Source organism: Pongo abelii, chromosome 5, assembly GCF_028885655.2.
Source record: "Pongo abelii isolate AG06213 chromosome 5, NHGRI_mPonAbe1-v2.0_pri, whole genome shotgun sequence".
Lineage (NCBI taxonomy): Eukaryota > Metazoa > Chordata > Mammalia > Primates > Hominidae > Pongo > Pongo abelii.
In genome coordinates, this window is record NC_071990.2 from 26,994,265 (window position 1) to 27,006,187 (window position 11,923).

At 39.0% G+C, this 11,923-nt stretch overlaps 1 non-coding gene across 1 annotated transcript; it reads left to right on the forward strand.

The window, feature by feature from the left end:
• The first annotated feature begins 3,292 nt into the window (after nucleotides 1–3,292).
• Nucleotides 3,293–3,374, forward strand: TRNAS-GCU (transfer RNA serine (anticodon GCU)). Its single transcript has one exon. It is a non-coding gene; the product is annotated as a tRNA-Ser (tRNA).
• The last annotated feature ends 8,549 nt before the right edge of the window (nucleotides 3,375–11,923 follow it).

Sequence of the window (11,923 nt, forward strand, 5' to 3'; positions counted from 1 at the left end):
TAATGCAAACTGTGGCACAATGGATGCACTATTAATTCATGATAAAAAGAAAAGAGCTATCAAGACAGGAAAAGACATGGAGGAATCTTAAAAGCATACTGCTAAGTGAAAGAAGCCAGTCTGAAAGGGCCACATACTGTATATATGATTCCAACTATATAACATAGTGAAAAAGGTAAAAATACGTAAACAGCAAAAAAGAGCAGTCATTGCTAAGAGGGAGGGAGGGAGGGAAGGATAAAGAGGTGAAGCACAGGGAATGTTTAGAGTGGCGATACTATTATACATGATACAGTAATGATGGACACATGTCATTATACATTTATCAAAGAGGAAAGAGTTACAACATAACCCATAAGAGTTACAACAATAGTGAACCTAAAGTAAACTACAAATTTTAGTTAATATTAATGTATCAATATTAGTTCATCAGTTGTAACAAATGGACCACAATCGTATAAGATTTAATAATAAGGGAAACTATAGGAAGGCGAGGAGATATATGGGAACTCTTTGTACTTTCTCTTCAATTTTTCTGTAAATAAAAAAACTGCCTAAAAATGTCTATTAATTTTTTAAAAGTAAAAAGAATGTAACCAGGAAACAGCAGTAAAAACAAAACAAAAGGTAGAGGAAACATACTGGAGATTTAAAATCCAAGCAAAGGAAGGGAAGGAAGGAAGGCAGGAAGGAAGGGAGGGAGGGAGAAGAGGGAGAGAAAGAGAGAGAAAGAAAGAAAAAAGAACAAAAGAAAAGAAAAGAAAATTAGCTGAGTGTGGTGGCACACGCTTGTAGTCCCAGCTACTTGGGAGGCTGAGGCAGAGAATCACTTGAACCCAGGAGGTGGAGGTTGCAGTGAGATGAGATTGCTCCACTCCACTCCAGCCTGCGCAAGAGAAAAAGACTCTGTCTCAAAAAAAAAAAAGGACAGAGAACACAGAAATCAGAAAACTAGCAACAACAAAAAACAAGCTAATATCCCTAACCGAAATACATGATTTAACGATGTAATAGAGTTCCCAAAACAAGGAATGGAAACAGAAACACACTAAAGCATATCTTTCAGACATTGCAGAACATTGAGGACAAGGAAATTATCCTGAAATAGATAAATAAAAGCTAACTGCAAATGTAGACTCCGTAATTAGAATGACTTTGTACTTCTCAAAATGAATACTGGAAGCTAGAAGAGAATAGAGAACTCTCTCAAAATCCTGAAATAAATTTCAAAAACCTGAAAAATATTTCCCAGACAAACATTCAATCAAGTTGCTGGAGAAGTATTAAAAAGTCTCATCTACAATAAACTCTTTCTCAGGAAGCTGCTTTACAATATACTCCACCAAAATGCGAAGGTATATTTAGATAGAAAATACATGAGAAATTGGGCACACAGCACCAGTGGCAGGGAAATAAAATGTATAGTACAATGGTGAAAGAAGACATCAGGATTGAAAACCCAATATCAAGTTTAGAAATCACTCAGTTTATTGTTTTGGTAAGGCTTTTATGGTTATTTGTGATTTTTTTTCTAAAAATAATGTTCAGGAAACAAAATAGGAAAGATAGGTAAATAATATTGCCAAACATAATTATATATAGGGTGATTACTCATTCAATAAAAATTCTGATATAACTATATCTGAAGGAAAAATTGATAAGAAGAATGTCTGTGGAGGTGTTTACAGTGAGGAAGAGAAGTGAATCTTCTATTTGTATAAGAAATCAATGGAAAATACTAAGCTTAAAATTAATATGTAGCATATGTATTAGAGTACAATTTTGTCTCTGTAACAAAGACCCAAAAGAACCATAGCTTAAAAGAAGCATTACTGATCTGTCCTGTGACTGTCTGAGGATGTAATCAATGCCAGGGTGATGCTTTGGCTTCATGGTGTTGGTTCCAGTCTTCTATGTCATGGCTCTCTCCTTCCTACAGTGTGCTGGGTCCAATCACTATTTCATGAAGCCTTCATTCTCAAAAGCAGATACATGAGGAAGAGATAAATAGAGGTTATTTCCTTCTCTTATGGACATAACCTGGAAGCTTTACATACATTTTCTCTCTTATGCCTTTACTTAGAAATTGGTCACGTGATGACGCTGACTGTCAAGGGAAGTCACTGTAATCTTTTCATGGGTGGCTATGAGCTCAGCTAATTTTCCATTTCTTGGAAAAAACAAAAATAATGATTGGACAACTAGCCATCTTTGCCATAGCATGATATTTGGAGACATGCAGGTAAAAACAACACAAAATGCCAAATGGCTGAAAATGTTTGCCTCTACTAAAAGGAATAAGATAGGAGAGACCACTGCTTCGCACACACATATTTTTTGAAGTAATTGAGCTTTTAAAACATGTATGGTTAACTTTGATTAAAAATTTTGTTAATAATAAAAAAAAAAGCTTTAAACTAAGAACCAAAGTATGGATAAATAATTCAGCCAGGCTAAAGTGAGAAAGGGAAAGAGCATTCCATGAGGGAAAATCACTTGTTAGAAGAGGAAAACTAGATCCGTCTTCAGGCAAAAACCCAAATGGGACTGAGCATGGAAAACAACGGGTAAGGAAGTGGGTTGAGTTGAGGTTGAAGATTTCAGGCAGGTCAATGCAGCAAACACTACAATATAAGGGCTCTTCCTTATATTGTAAGAAAAAGAAAAGGATGATTCTTTGTGAAGTCACAGAAACAAGCAAAGGTGGTATTCACTCAAGATGTTAGTGCAATCTAACGTAAAATATCCTGACGCTGAGAGTGTGAAAATACAGCAGGAGTCCATTCCTGCAGGATTTCCCCTATGTTCCCTGTTGTTTAGCCTGTGATTGATTTGCGTGGGCTTCTGAAGAGACACCGACTCCGGTGTGAACGGTTTTGGGAACCTCCGTCTCCTGCTGGCTCCCAGGTGCGCTGTCCGACGCAGCGAGACGCGGTGAGCCGACAGAAGGGCTGACCAGGCTCACCTAACTCCCCAGGTCGAAGGCAAACCCCGTGCGTCCCGTCGGCCCGGTCACGCCCGCAGCCTGCTCGGGCGCCTCCTGCCTCGGGACCAGGAAGCGGAAGAAAGGGAGAGACCGGCCCGGCAACTACGTTTCTGTCGTGTCTCGAACATTTGTGTGAGTCCCACGAAAGCTAAGCCCGTTTATTCCCCCTCGAAGCGTTTCCACTCAGTTCTTCATCATTCACGTGAAAACGAGCCATCTCCACGTCTCCCAAAAGTCTTGTAAGGCCGCCTTTGGGTTCCTATTACAAACTCTGAAATAAAATACTCGGGAAACGTGGGGTACCAAGACGAGGTGGCCGAGTGGTTAAGGCGATGGACTGCTAATCCATTGTGCTCTGCACGCGTGGGTTCGAATCCCATCCTCGTCGGGTGAGGTCTTTTAATACGAATAGGAGGAAACAATACCCAAGTCAAGCCAACTTCCCTTTCAACTCTCCTGGAATTCAGGCCCCTGGCCTCAGAGAGGAAAAAGGAGGTCTCGTAATTCTGTACCATCAGTATTACGATGATGTTGCTGGGTTTTTTAACTTTATGGTTGATTGGGTATTGATTGTCAATATTGTGCGCGTGATCAGTTTAATGAATATTCTTCTGGTGGGCTTCCTACCTGATGACTGCAAAAACGCCTTCGAGCCTGAGAAAGGGGAGAGGGCAATAGAGAGGAGAGGAAGGTGACGGTGGGGCTAGAAAGAGATGAAGCTGCCAAAAAGGGGGAAAAACTCCAGGTGTGGTTACCCCAGCCCCTTCTTTTAGAAATCATTACTACTGTGAACATTAAAATAAATTCATCAAAAAGATAAGCAGAAAAAAACAAAAACAAAACCACACGACAAATACACCAAGACAGAAATTCAATTACTTAGATTCTCAAGACAAATCGAGGGACCAACATTGAAGAAACGTGTAGCAGTGACGACGTGGCCACAAGATTTTTGTTTTGTTTTGTTTTGTTAAAAAAAAAAAAAAAAAAAAAAAAAAAAGCAAGCCGGCCACAGTGGCTCAAGCCTGTAATCCCAGAAATTTGGGAGGCCGAGGCGGGTGGATCACCTGAGTTCAGGAGTTCAAGACCAGGCTGGCCAACTTGGCGAAACCCGGTCTCTACTAAAAAATACAAAAAATTAGCAGGGCGTGGTGGGCGCCTGTAATCCCAGAGACTCGGGAGGCTGAGGCGCGAGAATCGCTTGAACCCAGGAGGCGGAGGTGGCAGTGAGCCGAGATGGCGCCACTACTCTCCAGCCTGGGTAAGAGAAAGAGACTCTCTCAAAAAACAAACAAAACAAGTTATGAAATTTGGAGGTAAGTTATTTTCAAGTCTTATTCATGATAATCTTAATAGTTGCATTATAGTCACAGGAGTTGACATACTTTAGCAATTCTTCTGTTTTCGAAATGTATTTTACGAAAATTAATGAGTCAAAGGATTATTGCAAAAATCGGTCAAAGGCTTTGAACGTCTTCTGGTTATTGTTGGTAATTAGTGATTTCTATTTCAGTGTATGTTGTTTCTCTTTGCAACCAACAGTGCAAGAGGGACCCAGTTACCCCACTGACACTTTGACGCAGGATAGGTATTCAAGGAGGTGACCATGTTCTTGGGACACAACAACCATAAGCCTCAGCATTCACAATGAAATTGAGCTCACTCAAATGAACAGCTATCAAGAGGAAATTTCCCCTAGAGACAGCATGCGCATTTTGACTTTACCTGTCCTTAGACTGAGCCTTTGCTCATTACAATAGTAAAAAACACACCTCTGGCTGGAGATTTAAGATGCCAATGAGACATACCATGTATGAACAAGCATGTACAGCTACTGCGCATGTGCATTCAGAGGACCACCCAGAAGATGATTACTAGTAACATTTCTCACCTCCTTCTAAATAGTCACGTAAGACTCCCATATAGGGAGCCTCCCTAGCGCCAATCTTTGCTGTCTCATCCTTAGGAGCAGCCCGCCCTGAATTCTCTCTCTCTCAGGGTGTGCTGTCTATTCTGCACCTAACTTACAAAATATTCTTTTGCCTTTGCAATAAATTAATCTACGCTGCACTTCTTTTGCTGTGTGTCTCTGGTTTAAATTCTTTAAAACTAAGAAGACAAGAACCCCCGGGCGCGGCGGCTCACGCCTGTAATGCCAGCATTTTGGGAGGCTGAGACGGGCGGTTCACTTCATGTCAAGAGTTCGAGACCAGCCTGGTCAACATGGCGAAACCCCATCTCTGCTAAAAATGCAAAAATTAGCCGGTCATGGTGGCGCACGCCTAAAATCGCAGCTACTCGGGTGGCTGAAGCAGGAGACTCGCTTGAACTCGGGAGGCGGAGGCTGCAATGAGCCAAGATCACGCCACTGCACTCAAGCCTGGGCAACAGAATGACACTTTGTTAAAAAAAAAAAAAAAAAAAGACCTGAGGTCTTACAACAGCCATCAACAACTTGACAAGCTGAATTACATTATTTTATTTATTTATTTATTTATTTATTTATTTGAGACGGAGTCTCCCTCTGTCACCTAGGCTGGAGTACAGTGGCGTGATCTCTGCTCACTGCAACCTCCGCCTCCCGGGTTCAAGCTATTCTTCTGCTTCCGCCTTCCGAGTAGCTGGGACTACAGACACCCAACACCACCCCCGGCTAATTTTTTTTATTTTTAGTAGAGACGGCGTTTCACCATGTTGGCCAGGCTGGTTTGAACTCCTAACCTCTAGCAGTCCGCCCGCCTCGGCCTCCCAAAGTGCTGGGATTACAGGCATGAGCCACCATGCCTGGTCAACAATTATTTATATACTTTATATAAAATCACATATATGTTACATATTTATATATATTTTGGATATATCAAGTAGAATGGCAAGAACTTTTCCATATTCTGTTCTTTAATTATGCATTTACTTGCTATAAATCTATCAGTCCTTAGAATTATTTACCTCAAATATATTTCCTTTTACTTTTCAAATAGATTTTTAAAACAATTAATTCATAGAAAATTTTTAAATATGTCAAAATTTATATTAGTTATAAAATATCCCTGTATCTATCTCAGAACTTCCATTTTATCCATTTTTGAAAATTTCTATTCTACAAAATAGCACTTTTTTAATTTTTAAACTTTTTTGTGAAAATTATCACCCACGCAGAAAAGTACATAAAATATATATGCAAACTTAACTTTATGTACAGAAAAGTATATAAAATATATATGCCAACTTAAGTAATTACAAAGCAAGCGCCTGCAGAATTGTGACAAAGGCCAAGAAGTAGAACATGGCAAACATCTAATAAGGGAACCCTCTCAGTCACTGTCTCCTCTCTTCCCCAAATGTATTTATTATATATAAATATAATATATAATTATATATAATATATAATATATAATATATCATATACATGATATATTATAATTATATGTTATATATAAATATAATATATGACATATGTTATATATAAATATATGATTATTATATACTATATATTATATAAATATAATATATGAAATATGCATAAATATATGAAATATGCATAAATATAATGTATGGTACATTATATATTATATATAACATGATATATATTATATATCATATAATATATGATATATTATAAATCATATATCATATATTATATATCATACATTAAATGTGATATATATGATAACCAACCTGACTTTTATTACTTCCTTGCATTTTTAAGAATTATTTTATCACCAATTATTTTATTCTTAAACACCATTGCTTACCTATGTCTGAACATTATATAAATAGAATCACATCTCTAGTATTTTTTCTATGTTTTTCCTTAATAATATTCTATAAATTTCATTCTTGTTGTTGTAGATAGTTCATCCCTGTTTTTATATAGTATGTCATAACATAAACATACTGCAACATATTTATCCTTTGAATGCATTTTCCATTGCTGTGTAAAAAATTACCCTAAAATGTAGTTGCTTAAAACATTTGTTGGCGGCTGGGCACGGTGGCTCACGATTGTAATCCCAGCACTTTGGGAGGCCAAGGCGGGTGGATCACAAGGTTAAGAGATCGAGACCATCCTGGCCAACGTGGTGAAACCCCGTCTCTACCAAAAATACAAAAATTAGCTGCGCGTGGTGACACGATCCTGTAGTCCCAGCTACTCGGGAGGCTGAGGCAGGAGAATCGCTTGAACCCGGGAGGCGGAGGTTGCAGTGAGCCAAGGTCGCACCACTGCACTCCAGCCTGATGACAGAGCAAGACTCTTGTCTCAAAAAAAAAAAAAAAAGAGAAAAAAATTGGCTTCTAATTTCTGTGGGTGAGGATTCTGGGAGTGGCTTAGCTGGGTTCTCTGGCTCAGGGTCGCTCACAAATCTACAATCAAGGTGGCAGCAGGAGCTTCAGTCATCTCGAGGCTAGACTGGTGAAGGACTGGCTTTCATGATCACTGACATGGTTGTTAACAGCATGTTAGAGTGAGGATGTAAGTACTCACCAACTATTGTCTGGAGGCCACTCTCAATTCCTTGCCATTTGAAGTCTCCACAGGACTGCTCACAACATAGCAACTTGTTTCATCAGAGCAAGCAATTCAGAAGAGCCAGAGTGAGTACAAGCAAGAGAAAAGTCAGAATCTTTTATAACCTAATTTTGGAAGTGACATCCTATCACTTTTGCTTATGCTGTTCATTGAAAATGTTTCAGTAGGCCTAGCCCACCATTCAAGGGGATGGAATTACACAAGAGCATGATTAACAGGAGCTGGGTATGGTAGGGGGCTCTCTTAGAAGCTGCCTACCACACATTTTAGGTTAATGAAGATTTGTGTTTCCGTTTACTTCTAGGGCCCTTCTTGTACATTTCTTCTGATGCATATGTGCTCACGTTGCTGAGTCATAAATTATGGATATGTCATGGGTCTGGCTTTGTTCAATATGATGTTGGTGAGATAGATCCATGTAATTTTAGTTCATTTTCATTGTGCTGTACTGTTCCATGGTTTGGACCCCCACAATTTATTTACCCATCCTACTGTCAATTGACCTTTTTTTCAAGTTTTGCCTATTATAAACTACATTTTTGGGGATTTTTCCACATATCTCAGTGCACATTTGCACTGGATATACATACAGAAATGAAATGTTGAGTCCTATGATATGCATAATTTATTAGATAATTTTATTAGATACCCCCCAAATTTTCAGAGATAGTATCGTGCACCTGCAGCATACATTAAGTTCCTGTTGCTTCAACTTCTTTCCAAAATTTAATATGGTCAGGCTTTTTAATTTCACGATTTTCCTGGGCGTTAATGGGTCAAAATTGCTTATTTATTCTGTAAATACCTGATTAGTAATGCCGTTAAGTCCTTTTTATATTATTATTACTACTCAATATTTCATTTTGTGAAATGCCTCTTCAAATCACTTGATTTTTGTTTTTCTGTTCCTTTCTTACTGCTGTGTAGTAGTTCTTTCTATATTTTGACAAGCTCTTTGTTGATTCCATGTGTTATAAACATAATTCCCCTACACTGTAACTTGCCATTTGAACCTCTGAATCTCTTAATAACTTGAGGAACAAAAGATTGTTTTAATGAATCCAAATTTATTTATATGTGTGTATCTGTGTCATATATATGTACATATGTGTTAGTGTTTTGTGGGTTTTGTTTTACAAATCTTCTGTTCCCTAGAAGTCATAAAGATATTTCCCTTTATTAACATTTAGAAGCTATCTTGTTCTACCTTTTACATTTAGATCTAAAATGCACCTAGAACTGATATTTATGTATAGTGGGAGGGAAAATCACCTGGAATATCTATCTATCTATCTTTCTGTCTCTCTCTCTCTAAATTCATTTATCTAGAGATAAGTATATTCATTTTGGTATTAAAATGACAAGCACTTGGTGGGGCACAGTGGCTCATGCCTGTAATCCCAGCACTTTGGGAGGACGCGGCAAGTGGATCACTTGAGGTCAAGAGTTCGAGACCAGCCTGCCTAACATGGTGAAAGCATATCTCTACTAAAAATACAAAAAATTAGCTGGGCGTGGTGGCACACACCTGTAGTCCCAGCTACTCAGGAGGCTGAGGCTCGAGAACTGCTTGAACCCCAGGGGGCAGAGGTTGCAGTGAGCCAAGATTGTGCCACTCTGCTCCAGCATGGGCAACAGCACGAAACTCTGTCTCAAAAAAAAAAAGAAAAAGACCAATCACCACTTGTTGAAAAAAACCATCTTTTCCCTCTTTGCTCTTCAGACTTACGTATTCTATCACCAGATGCCCATATATGTGGTCTTTTTCATTTCTCCACTCTCTTCCTCTTGTCTATTTATCTAACTTTATAATCCCCCACACTCTTATTTACTATTGCTTTATAAGTCTTGATATGTGGTAACAGAAAACTTGACCTATTCTTCCCCTTCAAGATTTGCTTGTTCTGTATTGCCTCTCTGTACTTACATATACATTTTGGAATTATTTTGTAAATTTCTGCCAAAAAAAAGTAAGCTGCTGTGATTTTGGTTAATATTTCCTGAATCTGTAGATCAGTTTGATTATAATAAGTATCTTTAAAATTATGAGATCTGGCCGGGCACGGTGGCTCACATCTGTAATCTCAGCACTTTGGGAGGAAGAGGTGGATGGATCACTTGAGGTCAGGAGTTCGAGACCAGCCTGGCCAACATGGTGAAACTCCATCTCTAATAAAAATATGAAAATCAGCTGGGCGTGGTGGCACATGCCTGTAATCCCAGCTACTTGGGAGGCTGAGGCACGAGAATCACTTGAACTTGGGAGGCGGAGGTTGCAGTGAGCTGAGACCACACCACTGCACTCCAGCCTGGGTGATAGAGTGAGATTCCAGCTCAAAAATAGTAATAATATCAAAATAATAAAATAATGAAATCTTACAATGCATATATTACCTTTCAATTATTTAGATTTTCTCTAGTTTATCTCAATAGCATCATACTATTTTTCTACATAGAAATATGGCCAACATTTTACTAGGTATATTTCAGATATCTTTTGGTTTTTGTGCTACTACATGTGATACTATTTTTTAATTTTTATTTTATTAATACAATTCAACTCATTTCTTATATCTGTTATAGAAAGCCTGATATTGGTTCATTGTGTGGATGCTGATATAAGGAGAAGCAGGCCTGCAGTTAGAAACATCATATTAGGAAGAGTTAGCCCCACATCAGGTGAAGCAGGATATACATATGTGTACAAGACCATAGACCACTAGGAAAACTCAGTCTAAGTTATGACTGAGGCTTCCCTGCTCAACCAGCGTGCCTCTTTCATGAAGGATCTAAGCAGTGGTCCTCAACCCATGGTGATTTTGCCCCATTAGGAGACATTTGACAATGTGTAGAGACATTCTTGTTGTCACAACTGGAGAGGAGATGCTACTGGTATCCAGTGGATTAAGGCCAGGATGCTCCCAAACATCCTCCAATGCAAAGGACAGCTCCCCACGACAAATAATTTTCCAGCCCAAAATGTCAATAGCTTCAAATTTGAGAAACCCTGATACACTATGATATATATTAATATATACACATATATAGACAGAAAACATATCAAATGAAAATTTTACTCTCTTTTGGATCAATACCCAACTCCTTTGCTGACACTCAAGACCCTCCATGCCCTCTACTTACCTTACTGCTCCTTAGAGTGAAGTTTCAGTCTCGCTCACCCATGTCATATGAATTCCTATCTCCAATACATTTCTTAGGATCTTTATGTAACCTACCCTGCACCTTTAGCTTTGACTAATGTATACTTCTCCAAAGACTATTTCCAGGTCTACTCTTCTACATAGACTATAGAGAAAAGTGATTATTTGCTTCTCTCAACTCTGATATGTGATGCTTCCTCATATACCCAGCTAATAGGACATTTGCCCAGGTTTACCTTCTTTTGGATGATAGTTCTCAAACTACCCCACTCGGTTGGGTAGAGTTGATCTGCTTCTGTCAAATATATACAGAAATATGTAGATCTCTTTTTCCAGCACATGATACCACTGAATAATAATTTGTTCCCAATGTGGTATCTTCTGATAAAATGAGAACTCTATGGATTGCATGTTTGTATCCCCCCCCAAAATTCGCACATTGAAATCCTAACCTCCAATATCATGGTATTAGGAGGTGGGGCCTTTGGGAGGTAATTAGACCATGAGGGTGGAGTCCTCTTGAATGGGATTAGCGCCTTTGTAAAAGAGACCCCAGAGGGCTCTCTTGCCTTCTTTCTGCCAGGTGAGAATAAAATGAGAAGTCTGCAACCTGAAAGAGGGCCCTCACCAGAACCTGACCACACTGGCACCCTGATCTCAAACTTTTGGCCTCCAGAACAGAGATAAATAAATTCCTATAGTTTATAAACCACCCAGTCTATGGCTCTTTGTTATAGCAGCCTACACCGACTACAACATATACCAATCAAAACTAATTGTAGGCTGGGTGTGGTGGCTCATGTCTGTAATCCCAGCACTTTGGGAGGCCAAGGCAGGTGGATCACTTGAGATCACGAGCTGGAGTTTGAGACCTGCCTGGCCAACATGGTGAAACCGTGTCTCGACTAAAAATACAAAAATTAGCCAGGCATGGTAGCAGGTGCCTGTAATCCCAGCTACTCAGGAGGCTGAGGCAGGAGAATCACTTGAACCTGGGAGGTGGAGGTTGCAGTGAGCCAAGATGACTCCACTTAATTGTATACTTATACACTGTGGTGTTCTCTTTCTCTTCTATACATTCTCCACTAAACAGCTTTAATGCAACCCATCCTGGGGCCATAGGAACAAACTCATGCTATTAGACACAACTTGAATCACATATAATAATACTAACAGAACATTTAAAAACACTAACAGAGACCTAGAGTGACACAGAGACAGATTAGCACCTAGAGACACACCATGTGA